Below are 18864 nucleotides of genomic sequence, written 5' to 3' on the forward strand. Positions count from 1 at the left end.
CAACCAATTATTTTTATGTTACAGGGAAATTAGGATAGTCATATCTTCTAGTAGGGTTACCTGACACTGACTGGCAGAACAGGGGGAAAGCAACAATGCTTGGTGCCACTCGGATTTTCCAGACGCTTCTTGGGATGGGGGCCATTAATTGGCCCTGACAGATGTAGGCGGCCATCTCAAGCATGTGGATTGGATGTGCATTTCTCCATCTGAGCAGCTGGGAGTTCGGCTCCTCTGGTGGAATTGGACTTTGGAAATTTCTGGGCTAAAAGGAAAATCTTGAATGCTGGAATTTGAAATTGAACCAGTAAATACTGGAAATATACAGCAAGCAGATAACACCTGAAAGACAAAGATGATGTAACCTTTTGAACGTGATTTCCCCACCTGGGTGAAAGGTCACCACTGAAGCAATAACAGATGCAAATAACCTGCTGTACATTTCCAGCACTTACTGTTTTCTATTTTAGATTTAACAGAACATTCTACATAACAAACTAAAAATAAATGAGGTGTTAGTGGCACACAAACAAATGACAAGTTGCCCTTTTGAACCACTTCAAGAAACCATGTACAGTTGTTCTCAGTGGAATGTATGCAGTCTACGATATATGGTTCTACATTAATTTGGCATTCAGTTTTACCATAACATTCCTTTATAAAGCAGAATTATTATCTAGAAGGTAAACGCAACAATATTTGCTGATCAAACAGTAAAAGTAACCCATCCAAGTGTAAACAGCACATTGCTTCTACTTTAAGTAAACAGTGTGAAAGCTTTCTGTTTGCCATCAATTGACTTTATTTGCTCTCAGATTGTAAATCTATGGCCTGCCCTTTTAAGCTGCTGCAGTCAGAGGGGCTCCCTGAAACAAGCACTAATAGTATTAGCATAATTACGCTCACCCTGAAAACTTTAGCAAGGTCAGTATGGGGTCAAAATAGGTCACACGTAATTTATTTTGGTGGAAACTGCACTGAACACAAAAATCCAGTTCAGAGTGTCACCATCCAGACCTTTTATTTTCAGTGTTCTTGCAAATGCATACAAGAATGGGGCCCTGGTTTGTGCTATATCTGATCCAGCTATCTTAATACTCGCATTAAATGAAAGCGTAGGAAAAATAGATGTTCTCCAGCACCTTGAAGAGATCAAAACTTCACCCAACATTTCTAAATGAATTGGGATTCATTAAAAAAAAGCTGAATAAAATTTCTGAAAGCCTTACAATTAGGAAAAATATCAATGTTTGAAAAGATCAGAAATACATAACAATACACTATCAAAACTTGTAAAGATAAAAGATAAGTTAACATTTCAGTGCAAACCCTTCATTAGACCATTCGAAAGGGCTACAGTGGAAACTGTTGATCTTTCTTTTCTCTTCACAGATGCTGACCATCCTCCTCTGTATTCCAGGCATTTTTATTTTCATAAAAATTCTTAGTTAAAAAAAGACAACTGTACAATCTGAATGTAATCAAACTCAATACTTAGAGTAGAATGCTGTAACATTGATCAATCCCCTACCCCAAATAAGATGAAAATTGATAACATGCTGTGGTTTCCAATTTAAAAAGTCTGATATCTGGGTTTCTTGAGTATGTTTTTTTCTCTAGTTAAGAGTTTTCATACTGGAGATTCCGGTTGACAACAATGAAAGCATAGTTAGTCCGAGCTCTAAAAGCTTCATTTCAAGGTCTGAATTATATGTCTAACATTAAACTTTGTGGTGTTGATAACTTATTCCTTTTGATGAGCTGCCGGTAAACACTAAATTCGGCACTGGGAATGGCTGTAGTGAAATATTCCCCACTCCACAATCTACTGGGCATATCAAAATACCCCAGTATATTTAAAAAGAGCCCAGTAATAATTCCTCAATTGTTGAGCGCATAGTGTAGTACTGAGCAGTCAGGAGCATGTTGGTCCCTTGTCTTTGCTGATCTTACCTGGTTTATAGAGATGTACAGCACCCCTCCCTCGCAGGACAGCACATGAACTATTGTGTCCCATAGACTATTTGACCATTCTAGACCAGACCATTGATTTTTATCCTGGGATTCCCGAATCATCAGATTTTTGCCAACTTTAAACCCAGTTTCTGTCTTTTTTTTAAATAGAGATACAGCACTGAAACAGGCCCTTCGGCCCACCGAGTCTGTGCCAACCATCAACCACCCATTTATACTAATCCTGCACTAATCCCATATTCCTACCACATCCCCACCTGTCCCTACATTTCCCTACCACCTAACTATACTAGTGGCAATTTATAATGGCCAATTTACCTACTAACCTGCAAGTCTTTTGGCTTGTGGGAGGAAACCGGAGCACCCGGAGAAAACCCACGCAGACACAGGGAGAACTTGCAAACTCCACACAGGCAGTACCCAGAATTGAACCCGGGTCGCTGTAGCTGTGAGGCTGCAGTGCTAACCACTGCACCACTGTGCCGCCCTTTGTTGGCTATTATTTCAGTTGCTGGAAAACAATAAAAAAAGATAGAATTACACAGAATGGTAACACTGTTTTCCTTTAAGAGCTGATACTGTATTTTAGAAATTAGATTTGGGTCTTCAGGAATGTGACAATATTTACAGATATCCCAGATGTATACCAATATTTGCAGGGGATCCCTAGGAGCATGTCAATATATATTTGAGAGAGCCTGTGCTGAAAAATGTGAAAGCCACTGGCTTAAACTTGTGCTTGTAATCTTAAATCCCCCATCTTTCTAACTTGATATATATCCAGCTCTTTCTGGGGAATCTAATTGATGATGCATCAATTGCTTTTACTGGGTGGCTGTTTCACATTTCCATTGTTCTGCAGGAAGAAAAAGGTTTCTCCTAATCTTTAGACTTTTGTTTATTTTGGCTCATTATCTGTTAGTTCTGTGCTTACAATCCATTGATGCTGGAAGACTGCATTTACTAATTTAACATCGGTACAATTTTGAGAGTGCATCACTCAATGTTCACTAACCCTTCATTCCCAGTGAAATTTCCAATGCTTAAATGGTCAATGGGAAGTATTGCTGTTGAAGGGGTATAGTGTGTCAAATGTTGCCCATAGATCATTCACTAACAGGTTACAGAAAATTCTAACCAAAACCACACAAAATGAAAATGTAAAAATGAAGAATAGGAACAACTTGAAACAGGGATCCACAAACATATGAAAATAATTTGAAGAAATTGTCTTTGTGGCTGTCTGCCTGCTGGAAATGTCAGTCAAAAGCCCTAAGAGGCCTGTGTCCAGATCATGGAGTTCAGTCCAAGAATCGTGCAGCTTTGCTGACACAAGTCCATACCAGCTTCATCAAAGTGCAAATGATGGTTCTGCTGTTGATCATCACTCATTGTTCTGTAAAGGGAAAAATGCCAAAAATTAGTTCTATAACAGGAACATTTTTGTATCTCTGCTGTTTGTAAGTCATCCATTTTAATGCACCAGTTGTAAACAGCCTTGTTTCGTAAGGTATTTAGTCGATCTCAGCTATCTCTTAACTTGCTGTTCATAAAATGAGCAAATAATTTTGTAGTAAATATCACAATAAATAATCCTGTACATCACATTGTTTCCATTAAATGCATGCTGGCAGTATTGGCTTAATGGATATATTTGGTTAATGAGGAAAAATATTGTAAAATATGTTGCTGATATTTGTTTGTGTATGCAATGCTTTGGGTCGAAGATTAACATTTGATTACTTTAATTTTAATTTTAAATTTAATTTTAACACTATCAACATCCTGGGGTTTACCATTGATCAGAAACTGAACTGGACCAGCCACATAAATGCTGTGGCTACAAGAACAAGTAAGAGGCTGGGAACTCTGCAGCGAGTAACTCACCTCCTGACTTCTCAGTGCCAGTCTACCATCTACAAGGCACAAGTCAGGAGTGTGATGGAATACTCACCACTTGCCTGGATGAGTGCAGCTCCAACAACACTCAAGAAGCTCGACACCATCCAGGACAAAGCAGCTCACTTGACTGGCACCCCATTTACCACCTTCAACATTCACTCCCTGCACCACCGACGCACAGTGGCAGTAGTGTGTACAATCTACAAGATGCACTGCAGCAACTCACCAAGGCTCCTTCGACAGCACCTTCCAAACCTGCGATCTCTACCACCTAGAAGGACAAGGCCACCTGCAAGTTCCCCTCCAAGCCACACACCATCCTGACTTGGAACTATATCGCTGTTGCTTCACTGTCGCCGGGCCAAAATCCTGGAACTCCCTTGCTAACAGCATTGTTGGTGTACCTACACCCCAAAGACTGCAGCGGTTCAAGAAGGCAGCTCATCACCACCTTCTGAAGGGCTATTAGGGATTGACAATAAATGCTGGCCTAGCCAGAGATGCCCACATCCCATGAACGAATAAAAAAATGTAACTAAATGGAAAAGAAATGAAAATAACTCTTTTATGCTTAGTCAGAACCTATGTTAATGAAGAAATGCTATGTGCCTTGGATCAGTTTTGATACTTTTTTATATCTCCATCACACAATTTATGCTTTATGCCTTTTCACACCACTGCTTTGCCAAGCAACCAGGTTGGCAACATACACCTAGGCCTCTGGCATAGCAATTCTTGTTATGAACTGGCAGGAGGTATACTAGTGACCCCAAGGTTACTCACAATTTAGTTTTTTCCCCACTGTTTCTGTGGGACAAATGTTTGGTTTATGAATATTGTGCCCACCCCATAACTACCCCATCTCCTGCCATCCCTCTGAATTCCATAACTAAGATTCAAAATTTGCGATATGGGAATCATGGGTGTGAAGCTGCTGCTCACACTTAAAACAGAGTAAGTTAGAGTATCAATGTACCACTCATTCTGCACATTTAATGGATCCACATTCTACTCTATTTGTGTAAATGATAATTTCAGTGGATCAGTGTCCGATATGCTGTAAAAATCAGGTCATAATGTAAGAAATGGGAGCTGGGGTAGGCCATTTGACCCTTCAATGGCCTGCTCTGCTCTGCCATTCTCCAAGATTGTGGCTGACCTGCGTTATCCCCATATCCCTTAATTCTCTTCGTATCCAAAAATCTACCGACCTCTGTCTTGAATATGCTCAACGACTGAGCATTCACAGCTCTATGGGGTAGAGAATTTCAAAGATGTACAACCTTTTGAGTGAAGAAATTTCTCTTCATCTCAATCCTAAATGGCCAATCCCTTATTCAGAGACTGTGACCCCACGATCTAGATTCCCAGCCAGGGAAAACATTTTCTCAGCATCTACCCTGTCAAGCCCTTTGAGAATTTTATATGTTTCAATTAGATCACCTCTCATTCCTCTAAACTCCATGGCATATAGGCCTAGTCTACTTCTCATAGGACAATCTCTTCTTCTCAGAAACCAGCCTAGTGAGCCTTCTTTGCACTCCCTGTAGGGCAAGTATGTCCTTCCTTACCTAAGGAGACCAAAACTGCGCACAGTACACACCCATGCCCTGTATAATTATAGTAAGACTTCTTTACTCTTCTTCTCCAATCCCTAACATACCATATTTGTTGCTAATTGTTTGCTGTACTTGCATATTAACGTTCTGTGATTCATACTCTCTCAGAAAGCCAGCATGGACACAATGGGTTTAATAGCCTCCTTCTGTGCTGTCACCTTTCTATGATTATATAACACCCAGGCCCCTCTGAATGCAAACATTTCCCATTTTCTCACCATTCAAAAATATTCGGCTTTTTAAAGTTTTCCTACCAAAGTGGATAACTTCACACTTTGCCACATTATATTCCATATGCCATGTTCTAGCCCACTCACTCAACCTGTCTAGATCCCTCTGTAGCCTCTTTATGTCCTCCTTATCACTTACTTTCCCACCGAACTTTGTAATAAAAACAAAATACTGCGGATGCTGGAAATCTGAAACAAAAACAAGAAATGCTGGAATCACTCAGCAGGCCTGGCAGCATCTGTGGAAAGAGAAGCAGAGTTAACATTTCGGGTCAGTGACCCTTCTTCGGAACTGACAAATATTCGAAAAGTCACAGATTATAAGCAAGTGAGGTGGGGCAAGAGATAACAAAGGAGAAGGTGCAGATTGGACCAGGCCACATAGCTGACCAAAAGGTCACGGAGCAAAGGCAAACAATATGTTAATGGTGTGTTGAAAGACAAAGCATTAGTACAGATTAGGTGTGAATACACTGAATATTGAACAGCAGCAAGTGCAAACCTGGAAAAAAACCTGAAAAAAACAGTGGGTAAGCAAACTGAACAAACTAAGATGAAATGAAATAAATGCAAAAAAAGATAGTAAAAAATGTAAAAAAAGAATGTAAAAAAAAGGAAGAAAAAATAACTAAAAATGAAAGTAAAATGGGGGGGCTGTCATGCTCTGAAATTATTGAACTCAATGTTCAGTCCGGCAGGCTGTAGTGTGCCTAATCGGTAGATGAGATTCTGTTCCTCGAGCTTGCGTTGATGTTCACTGGAACACTGCAGCAATCCCAGGACAGAGATGTGAGCATGAGAGCAGGGGGGAGTGTTGAAATGGCAAGCAACCGGAAGCTCAGGGACCTGCTTGCGGACTGAGCGGAGATGTTCCGCAAAGCGGTCACCCAGTCTGCGCTTGGTCTCCCCAATGTAGAGGAGACCACACTGTGAGCAGCGAATACAGTATACTACATTGAAAGAAGTACAAGTAAATCGCTGCTTCACCTGAAAGGAGTGTTTGGGGCCTGGGATAGTGAGGAAAGGGGAGGTAAATGGGCAGGTATTACACCTCCTGCGATTGCAGGGGAAGGTGCCCTGGGACGGGGACAAGGTGGTGGGGGTAATGGAGGAGTGGACCAGGGTGTCGCGGAGGGAACGATCCTTTCGGAATGCTGACAGGGGAAGGGAGGGGAAGATGCGACTGGTAGTGGCATCACGCTGGAGGTGGCGAAAATGGCGGAGGATGATCCTTTGGATATGGAGGCTGGTGGGATGAAAAGTGAGGACAAGGGGAACCCTGTCACGGTTCTGGAAGGGAGGGGAAGGGGTGAGAGTAGAGGTGCGGGGAATGGGTCGGACACGGTTGAGGGCCCTGTCAACCACAGTGGGGGGAAATCCTCGGTTGAGGAAAAAGGAGGTCATATCAGAAGCACCGTCATGGAAGGTAGCATCATCAGAGCAGATGCGTCGGAGACGGAGAAACTGGGAGAATGGAATGGAGTCCTTACAGGAGGTAGGGTGTGAAGAAGTGTAGTCGGGGTAGCTGTGGGAGTCGGTGGGCTTATAATGGATATTGGTAGACAACCTATCCCCAGAGATGGAGACAGAGAAGTCGAGGAAGGGAAGGGAAGTGTCAGAGATGGACCATGTAAAGGTGAGAGAAGGGTGGAAATTGGAAGCAAAGTTGATAAAGTTTTCTAGTTCGGGGCGGGAGCAGGAAACGGCACCGATACAGTCATCAATGTACCGGAAAAAGAGTTGGGGGAGGGGGCCTGAGTAGGACTGGAACAAAGAATGCTCGACATATCCCACAAAAAGACTGGCATAACTAGGACCCATGCGGGTACCCATAGCGACACCTTTTACTTGAAGGAAGTGCGTGGAGTTGAAGGAGAAGTTGTTCAATGTGAGAACAAGTTCAGCCAGGCGGAGGAGGGTGGTGGTGGATGGGGACTGGTTGGGCCTCTGTTCCAGGAAGAAGCGGAGAGCCCTCAAACCATCCTGGTGGGGGATGGAAGTGTAGTGCGATTGGACGTCCATAGTGAAGAGGAGGCGGTTGGGACCAGGAAACTGGAAATTGTCAAAATGACGTAGGGCGTCAGAAGAGTCACGGATGTAGGTGGGAAGAGACTGGACCAGCGGAGAAATGATAGAGTCTAGATAGGGAGAAATAAGTTCAGTGGGGCAGGAGCAGGCTGACACAATGGGTCTGCCGGGACAGTCCCGTTTGTGGATTTTGGGAAGGAGGTAGAAGCGGGCTGTCCGGGGTTGTGGGACTATGAGGTTGGAAGCTGTAGAGGGAAGATCTCCAGAGGAGATGAGGTCAGTGACAGTCCTTTGGACGGTGGCTTGATGTTCGGTGGTGGGGTCATGGTCCAGAGGGAGGTAGGAAGAGGTGTCTGTGCGTTGGCGTTGAGCTTCTGCAAGGTAGAGGTCGGTACGCCATACAACAACAGCACCACCCTTGTCTGCAGGTTTGATGACCATGTCGGGGTTAGACCTGAGAGAACGGAGTGCCTCAAGTTCAGAGGGGGACAGGTTAGAGTGAGTGAGGGGGGGCAGAGAAATTGAGACGACCAATGTCTCGCCGACAGTTTTCAATGAAGAGATCAAGAGCGGGTAAGAGGCCAGGAGGAGGGGTCCAGGTAGAGGGAGAATGCTGGAGGCGGGTGAATGGGTCTGCTGGTCGGGGGGAGGACTCCTGGTCGAAGAAGTGAGCCCGGAGGCGGAGGCGACGGAAGAAGAGCTCAACGTCATGCCGAGCGTGAAATTCATTGAGGTGGGGGCGTAAGGGGATAAAACTGAGACCTTTGCTGAGTACAGAACGCTCAGCATCAGAGAGGGGGAGGTCAGAGGGTATAGTGAATACACGGCAAGGGGTCAGATCAGAAGGGGTGGGGTCAGAGGGAAGTGAAGCGGAAGGAGGATCTGGAGGGGCATTAGGGACCTAACTTTGTATTGTCAGCAAACTTGAATACATTACAGTCTGTTTTCTATCTATTAACTAATCCCCAATCTAAGCCATAAAAAAAGAAAGTGCTGGAAATACTCAGCAGATCTGGCAGCATCAGTGGAGAGAGAAGCAGAGTTAACGTTTCAGGTCTGTGACCTTTCATCAGATCTGGCCAAGGTTAGAAATGTAATAGGCTTTGAGCAAGTTTGTTCTTCTTTTCCCCTCCTCCACTTCACTTGCTCAAAGCCTATTGCATTTCTAACCTGTGCCAGTTCTGATTAAGGGTCACTGACCTGAAACATTAACTCTGCTTCTCTCTCCACCGATGCTGCCAGACCTGCTGGGCATTTCCAGCACTTTCTGTTTTTATGGCATAGATTGGGGATTGGTAATAGATAGAAAACAGAGAGTAGGAATAACCGGGACATTTTGGGGTTGGCAGGCTGTAACTAGCGGGTCCCTCAAGGATCAATACTTGGGCTTCAGCTTTACAATCGGATATTAATGGTTTAGATGAGGGGACTGAGTGTAACATATCCAAGTTTTTATTTCAGATTTCCAGCATCCGCAGTATTTTGCTTTTATTACCCCAATCTATGTCTCTATATTACCCTGAATCCCAATGAGTCCTAATTTTATATAATAACCACTTATGTGACACCTTATTGAATCTTTTTGAAAATCCAAATACACTACATTCACCGGTTCTTCCTTATTCATCTTATTGGTTACATCCTCAAAAACTCTAACAGATTTGTCAAACATGATTTCCCTTTCTTAACTCTGCTTAATCATATTATGATTTTCTAAGTAGCCTTCACCACGTCCCTAATAATAGGTTCTAGCATTTTGCCTACTACTTGTGTTAGGCTAATCAGCCTATAGCTTCCCGTTTTCTTTCTTCCTGCCTTCTTAAATAGTGGGGTTATGTTTGTTACCTTCCAATCTTTGGGAAATGCTCTAGAATCTAAGGAATTCTGGAAGACCAATGCATTCACTATCTCTGCAGCTCCCTCTTTAAAAAACCTAAGATGTGGGTGGTCAGGTCCAGGGGATTTGTTACCATTTAGCCCCAGTAATTTTATCGGTGCTATTTCTTTACTTATACTGATTTCTTTAAGTTTCTCATTCTTGCTAGATCCTTGGTTCCCCATTATTTCAGAATGTTTCGTGTCTTCTACAATGAAGACAAATACAAGTGTTTAATGTCTCTGTCATTTCCTTATTCCCCATTATGCTGCCAGACCTGCTGAGTATTTCCAGCATTTCTTGGTTTTTTTCAGATTTCCAGCATCAGCAGTATTTTGCTTTTATAACTTCATCTGTCTTTGCCTCTAATGAGCCTACATTTATTTTGACTAATCTCTTCCTATTTACACACCTATAGAAATGTTTACAATCTGTTCTTATGTCTCTTGCTGGTCTACTATCATATTCTCTTTTGCCTTTCCTTATCAATTTCTTGGGCATCTGTTGCTGAATTCTAAAATCCTCCCAATCCTCAGGCATACTACTCTATCTGGCAACCTCTATCTTCCTTTGATCTGTTACTATCTTTAACTTGTCTTTTTCTGTGGGCTTTTTGTGCCTTAAAGGAATGTATAGCTAATTAACCATGTACTCCAGTCACCCATCTTGAGTAGGAGGTAACTCGATGCCATTTGCAAGCCTCTACCATCTCATTTACATCAGCCAGTGGCACTTAAAATAAACTCCTTGATACCTTGCATACTCCTATGGGCTGGATTTTATTGGCTCCCTGAGGTGAGGTCAGAGGTGGGGGGCCCATAGAATCGCAACGGGTGGCAGAGGAAGGGCCCATCGCCGCTCCATTGCCAGGCGATCTTGCCGGGGGTGGGAAAGGCCAACGATGGCCTTCCCGCCTAGAGGCCAACTGAGGCCCTTAAGTGGTGAATTAATGGGATCTAACCAGCAGAGGGAGGTATCTCTGCCATGTGGGGGAAAAGGCGCCTTGTAGAATTAGGCACCCTTTCTGTGGGCTTGGGGGGGTGGGGTCTCTCCTTTGTGGGAAATCTGTGGCTCACAGAGGGCTCCAGCAGGGAACCGTGTATTTCCCAGGACCCCTCTCCCCTGGAATTTAAGATCACCCACCCAACTCCTCTCACCGGGGCCTTCCGGACTAGCCCCGGCGACCTCGCCTCACTTACCTGAGTTGCGAGCTTCCAATGCTGGGCCTGAGTCCAAGGCCTCCGCAATACCTGAAATGGCTACTGCTCCTGGTGGTGCTGCTGATACTGCTGATCTGCCAGCCCTGTGATTGGCCAGCAACACCTGGAGGCGGGATCTCTGTCTTTAAAGGGAGGGAATCCCATCGCGGGAGACTTAGGCAAAAAAAAATGGAGAATCGCTCGATGTGGGGGTGGGGGCCCAAAAAGGCCAAGGTGGAGCTCCCCACGCCTTTTGGCCTGGTGCTGGGTGCCCCACCCCCACATCGAGCGATTCTCCATTTTTCTCCACAAAATCCAGTCCTATATTTCTAACTCGCATAGTGTTGTTACATGAACATAAGCCAAGCCATCAGTGAACACAATATACTTTCTTCACAGTTTAGAACAGTTAGCTTTAATGGAATGGACTAACATGCAAGGCAGTGATTACCAATTGCAATGAAGGAAATAGACTGGGCTCTATTTCAGTACTAAGCGGACTGATATATAAACTTAGCACCAATATAAGTGGGAGATGAAAACAGAAGGTTTTTCGGTTTTCAGGTGAAGCCAAAATTTCTTTATTCATTTCCTTAATGTCATGTTTTTTTGTAGGGATGGAAATAAATATACAAGAAATATTCAGGAGTAATATGGCACTGTAACTCAGTCACAGTTGAAAATGGTTTTACCATATCTTCTGGAGAAATGAGAACAAGTACCACAAATAATAATTTACTATCCATGATTCTCAAACTGTTGTAGGTATAGTCCTATAAATATCTCCAAAGTGATTGATTATTCAGATTTGCATTCAGTCTTTTACCAGAACAATATGAAATTCATTATCACTCCTCTTTTATGACCAGCTGGTTTATAATAAAAGATTGGATGAAGTCCTTCACTTAATCCTTCAAGATATGGATTATTATTCTTGTATTTTGCACATCTTGTCATTGCAAAACTCTCCTGTCACAAGGGAAATCGAGTTTTTTTAAAATTTATACTCCATCTTTCCAATTTTAAAGGAATGGAAACATACAATTAGCGATCAACTCAAACTTATCCCACTCTTCTTGGAACTTCATATTTGAATTTAGCAGTCTATATCAGATTTGATGGGCCAAGAGTTGAGATGTTACTGATGTCTATATTTTTAAGATAGAAGCTGCCTTTTCTATTATGCAAGGTTGGCCAACTGTATTATATTTTCCATTATTGATCACATTTTGAGGTCTAAATGAGAAATACATAAAAAAGGCCACTTTCAAATGGTAGTAAATACAAGCGAGTATTCATTTGACAATATTCCCTCACTTCTTGTGAAGAAGTAACTAGCTCAACATTCCTCCCTGCATAAATGGCAAAATCATAAACTTGCTGTGGTAACTTATAGATATAACTTTGTGCTTTGGTGTTCCACGAATTATGGGTTATAGCACCAGTGTTGTCCTGCTGCCTTAGCACTAACCTTATCGTTTGTTTGGATGAAGGAATAGATTTAGTTCTCTGATTGGTGGGACGTGACATGTTCCCTAGGAATCTGTACTGGGGGCTCAGCCTTTTACCATATATATTAATGACTTAGGTGAAGAAATAGAGAGTAATATATCCACTTTTGAGGATGACATTATGTTAGGAGGCATAGTGAGTGGAAAGTTACAAAAGGACGTAGACAGACTAAGTGAGTGGGCAAAACAATGGTTGATGAGGTTCAATGCAGGGAGGTGCGCAATTACCCACTTGGGTCTGAATATTTTCTTAATGGTGAGAGACTAGGAGCTAAAGGCCTGCTACCCAACCCGAACCCGAAGGGACCCAACGACATGTCAAGTCGGGTTGCACTTCCAGCAGGGGCTCGGGTCGGGTCGGGTCGGACACGCTGTATCACAGGTAAGTGGCTCCACTGTTAATTTAATTTTTGAACCAGAAAGTTGGTTTTGTTACAGTTATTTTAAGCTTGTGCGGATCAGCAACAAAGTAAAAAAGCTAACTGATGGTCGGGTTGGGTCGGGTCGAGCGCAGGAAAAAATGGAAGGACTCGGGCCAGGTAGGGCCTGGGTCGGATGTGGTTCTGTCGGGCTTGGGTCGGGTTTATTTTTGCAGACCCGAGCAGGCCTTTACTAGGAGCTGTGGAAGAGCAAAGGGAATTAGGTGTGCACAAATCACTAAAAGCTAATCCACGGGCAAGTACAGGAGTGGAAAAGACCTTCCAGTCTATCCGGCTGCTGCAAACAAATTGCAAATTATCGACTTCTGCAACTGTATTTCAACTTCTCCCTCAGGCATGTATTTTCTTAATTCTAAGAAGCTAAAGGAAACAAGCGATAAGATTTGTGATAACACAGCAGGACAACACCGGTGCTGTAACTCACAATTCATGGAACAACAAAGTACAAAGTTATATCTATAAGTTACCACAGCAAGTTTACAATTTAGCCATTTATGCAGGGAGGAGTGTTGAGCTACTTGCTTCCTCACAAGAAGCAATTGAATAGAGGCATAGGAGATATTCGCAGCCTGTGGTGGTGGAATCTGAATACCAGCAGTTTTAAGTCAGATTCGGTTAACAGTTCTAACTAGTCCCAAACCTATTATAGTAATCTCTGGTTGGCACTAACCCATCATTGCTACTGCTGAAACACAAAACTGTGGTTTGATTGATAGTTGTTGTGTCATGGAAGGTTCTCCTGTCAGCACCCTCTATCTGAAATGATCTTTGTATACTTTCATCTAGGACCAAGAAAAACACAAGCATTTGCCAAAGTTTGAACATATTTACGTCTGATGAGTTAAACAGCAGTCAACTGAAAGGGAAGGCTCATTAAATGCTCCATTGCTGTAAATAGTTCCTGTGCCTACAGGTAAATAATGAAATCAGTATACAGAGATTAGTTCTTGCAAAATAACACATGAATGCTGCCAATTATGAAATATGAAGGAAGAAGGTAAAACAAATCTGATTTTGCAAACACCCTTTCTCTTTTCTTTCTTGGAATTTGGTGGTAAGAGGTTTGTTGGTTCACAGCAAAACTAGTTTCTTTTTTTATAACTCTGCTTTTCTCACTCTTCAGTTATGCAATATGCAAGTCTTCATCAAACACAGAGTTGGGCAAGGGTCAGACTTCAAGGAAGGAAATAAGCAGAAATAGCAAATGAGAAAGGAGGCAAAAAAATGATCGTGAACCTGAAATTTCTGCAGGCTCGTACCAACATCTAATGTGTGGTAGGGCAAGACTTGCAACACCCATCTTCTTTAGCATTGAATCCATAGCATTTACTCTGAAGACAGGATCATCTGCATAAGGGGGACGGGTGCGCATATATTTATGGTGCACCCTGGGTGTCTTGGAAATGGAATCAGGAAGTTTGGAGCATTATCAAAAAAGGGTCCCATCCTTCGCCTCAGAAGCACTCTCCCAGGCACAGGAATTTTGGGCTCCTTGTGTTTAGGGCCAAAGTACAGAGGAAAGGTTATACATGAAAAAAAAATCAACAATTTTCATTAGAATAACAGAAAATGCTGAAAGTACTCATCAGGTCAGGCAGCATCTGTGGAGAGAGAAACAAAGTTAATGGATTTTCCTTCCCGGGTTCCGATTCTGCCGATGGGATGAAATGCGAGTTGGGAACCTGGAAATGCCGGGTGGGACCTTGAGTGAGATTTTGGAGGAGGCAGTAAATTAAGAGGCTACCACCCGGAGCCCCATCCAATTCAGGATGGCAGATGTGCTCCGCAGCTGGGTGAGTCAGTTGGAGCACCCAAGGGTCTAGGCAACTGGCAACTCCACCAGGGGAGGTGGGTGCTGCCAATGTAGGTGGGAGAACAAGAGGGCACCTCAAGTTGGAGGCATCCTCTGAAGACATTAGAAAGTTTAAAAATAAAATGTGGCCACATCTGCCAGTCCAGCATTGTAGAGGGGGAGCTCCTCCACAGGATGGCCTGCAGCTGCAACTGTGACCCTCTGGCACCCGGGGCGCTGGTGCGGGGTTGGAGGGAATTAAAGGAGGCCTCGCTGACTCCCTTGGCCTGCCACTGGGAGGCCGCCTCCATCCATTTGCTGGGCTTCAGCCTCAGCAGGGGGCCCATTTGTCGTCTGAAAAATTCCAGATGGAGTGTGATGAGTGCCCTCAATCGGCACTTTAATTGGCCTTCATCACTACCTACCACTGGCGAGAGGGTAGCTGTCACCCCCCCAGAAGTAGCCTCACTGAGAATGGGCCGAAGGAGGGAACATGCCAGCAGACTGGCATGCCGCCCAGTAGTGCAAAATTGCCGGAATGCCACCTCCAAACCCGCCACCTTCACGGAATGAAAATCCAGTCAAATGTTTCAGGTCAGTGTCCGTTCTCAGAACTGTAAAAAGTTACAGAAGTAACAGGTTTTAAAGAAGTATAGAGGAGGTTGTGGGGGGGAAGAACAAAAGCGAAGATCTGTGATAAGGTGGAAGGCTGGAGAGATTAAATGACAAAAGAGATGATGGTGAAGGCAAAAGAGATATTAACTTGACAGCAAAGAAACAAAAGATGAGTCTACAGGAGGTGTAAATTGGAAAAGCAGAATCATCATCCAAAGCTACCATCCAAGTAAATGGAGACAGAAGTTATTATCTGAAATTGCTGGACTTAGTGTTGAGTCCAGAAGGCTGTAAAGTGCCTGATCGAAAGATGAGGTGCTGTTTCTTGAGCTGCATTGGAACAGTGTCAGAGGCCGAGGACAGAGAGGTCAGATTGGGAATGGGAGTAGGTTGAAGAATTAAAATGACAGGCAACCATAAGTCCATGGTCACGCTTGCGGACTGAATGGAGGTGTTCAGCAAAGCGATCATCCAATCTGCATTAGGTCTCGCCCATGTAGAGGAGATGGTATTGTGAGCAGCAATTACAGTATACTAAATTGAAAGAAGTACAAGTAAATCGCTGTTTTACCTGGAAAGAGTATTTGGGATCCTGGATGGTGGGAAGGACAGAGCTGAAAGGACAAGTGTTGTATCTCCTGTGCTTATATGGGAAGGTACCGTGGAATGGGGAGGGGATGCTGGGAGTGATCGTGGAGTGGACCAGGGTGTTGTAGAGGGAACAGTCCCTTCGGAAGGCTGAAAGGGGAGGAAAAAATGTGTTTTGTGGTGTTGGAAATAGTGGAGGATAATTAATTGAATGTGGAGGCCAGTGTGGAAGGTGAGGGTAAGGGGAACCCTATCATGTTCTGGGAGGGAGAGGATGAGTGCAGAAGAGTGGGTAATGGAAGGGACATGGTCAAAGGCCCTGTCACCCATGATGGGGGAGAGTGGGAGGAATCCTCAGCTGAGGAAAATAGAAGTCATATTGGAAGCACTGGTATCGAAGGTGGTCTCATCAGAACAGATACAATGGAGACGGAGAAACTGGAGAATGGAATAGAGTCCTTACAGGAAACAGGATTGGGAGGAGGTCAAGGTAACGCTGGGCGTTAATAGGCTTATAGTAGAAAGCTACCTTGAGCTACCCATAGCTACCTGCTGAGTATGCCCAGCATTTTTTGTTTTATTTCAGATTTCCAGCATCTGCAGTATTTTGCTTTTGTACCATTTTGATTAAATGGATTGGAAACATAATTTATGATTGGTGACTAGAGTTGATCTCAAACTTGTGTCATTACTAGTCTACTGTTCATTTTATTATAAACTACTATAGACATTACTTGTAGCTTCTGATTTCTACAGTGTCTCTTGCTGGCTTTCCAACTCCAGGGATCTATGAATCGCAACAACCCCATAGCTATCTTTACACAAATATGTAATAATGTGAACATTCAGAAGAGATGTAAAACACAAAAGGAGACGTAACAGGTTATCAATGCCAAGACAAATAACGTGGTAAGCTTTAGGAACAGAGGGTTGAAGTTCAATTATTAAATTAAAGAAATAGAAGTCCTCTCCATCCACATGAGATTTTATTTCTACTTCTCTGCAATATTTTCAAAAACAATTTACAGAAATGGAGTACCTTTGTCAGAGAATTCTATATTATCATTTAAATACTCTACTTCCAGCAGTAATGTGAATAAATGTGCTCAATATGGCATTTAATAACTCAACTCAGACATACCTGAAGCCTACACTAGTTGGATGCTGCACTCAATAAGGCTCCAACTATCATGCAAGAGGCCTTATAATATGACTGGAACACCTGAACTCAGCCCATTCTCAACAGATGGCGCAATGCTTCGGCTTAGCGCTTGCCCTTAAAATTACATTGTCTTTTTTGTTTGAAAGTCATTCTCTACTATATTGCTGTTGGTGGAGAAAGAAAGTAGCAGAACGTCTTGGACTCCTTGTGGCAACTTCTTACAGTTGTGCTACATTTGTTATCTGGGACTGGAAACTCAGTTCTCAGAAGGTTGTAGTTCTGAAGGAGATTCGAGATGAGGAGGGATTTGAATACAGGGATGAAAATGTAAAATTTAAGATATTGCTGGATCGGGAACCGATGTATATTGGCGAGCACAGGGATGATGGTGAAGGGGATTGATGCAAGTTTGGATATAGGCAGCAGAGTTCTGGGTGAGCTAACTAAAAGAAAGATGAGGTTTTCAGCAGCAGATGGGCTGACAAATAACAATCCTAGTTATGAGACTGAAGGATTGCCTGCACAACCAATAGCTCAGTCATCAAACAGGTACTAATAGAGCAAAACTGTATTTGTAGAAAGGTCCTGTGAGGTCCAAATTTCTGGTTTCACCTGAAGAAGCCCTTGAACTGGTCCCCAATCCTGCTGCTTGCATCACCTCGAACTCCACTTACAATTATTCCTTCGGATGTGTCTGTGCTTGATGAAATTGACTCACTCGCTTGGAGTAAATGTATCTCTGCTGCTGTTTACTGGGTGATCTACATGCTGCCCCTCAGCGATGTTATCTGGAAACAATGTTGTACACTGACAATACTCAGCTCTATCTCACCACCACTTCTCTTGGCCCCTCCATTGTGGTTGATTTGTCACACTGCTTCTCTGAAATCTAGTACAGGATGAGCAGAAATATCCTACAATCAAATATTGGGAAGACCAAGTGTGCCTTTGATCCCTGCCACAAATTCCATTCATTGGCCACTGATCCCATTCCTCTCCCTGGCAACTGTCTGAAGCTGTTTGCTGCATTGGTATGTTTGACCCTGAGATGAGCATCCTACCTCACATTTGCTTCATCACCAATACTACCTATTTACACTTCTGCAACACCACCTGACTCCGACCCTGCCTCAGCTCATTTGCTGTTGAAACCTTCATCCATGCCTTTGTTACCTCCGGACTTGACTATTCCAATGCTCTTGACCGGCCTCCCATCTTCCACCCACATAAACTTGCGCTCATCCAAAACACTGCTCCCTGCACCTTAATTCACACCAGGTCCCATTCATCCATCACCCCTGTGCTTGGTGATCTACACTGGCTCCTGATCTGGCAATGCCTCAATTTTAAAATTCTCATCCTTGTTTTCAAATCCTTCCATGGCCTCACCCCTCCCTAGCTCTGTAAACTCCTCCAGCCTTACCACCCTCCAAGATATCTGCACTCATCTAATTCTGTCATTTTGCGCATCCCCAATTTTAATCGCTTCACTGTTGGCAGCTGATTAGGCTCTAAGCTCTGGAATTCCCTCCCTAAACCTATCCATCTCTCTCTCCTCCTTCAAGGTGCTCCTTAAAATGTACCTTTTTGACCAAGCTTTTGGACATCTTTCCTGACATCACCTCTGGCTCAGTGTCAAATTTTGATTGATAATGCTCTTGTGTAGCGCCTTTGGATGTTTTGCTTTGTTAAGGTGCTATATAAAAGTAAGTTGTTGTTGTTGTGATATAGGATGGTTGGTTGGGGCTAGTCAATAGACAAGGACATTATTTCCTCTAGAGAACAAAGATATTTTAGAATAAGAGCACATAGCTGTACTTGTCACAACCACTCCACAGCACAATCCCTATCAGTCTGCAAAGCAAGAGATTAACTAAGTTAAATATGGGTCCCTTAGAGGCAGAGACAGGAGAAATTATAATGGGGAA

Source organism: Heterodontus francisci, chromosome 14, assembly GCF_036365525.1.
Source record: "Heterodontus francisci isolate sHetFra1 chromosome 14, sHetFra1.hap1, whole genome shotgun sequence".
Classification (NCBI taxonomy): Eukaryota; Metazoa; Chordata; class Chondrichthyes; order Heterodontiformes; family Heterodontidae; genus Heterodontus; species Heterodontus francisci.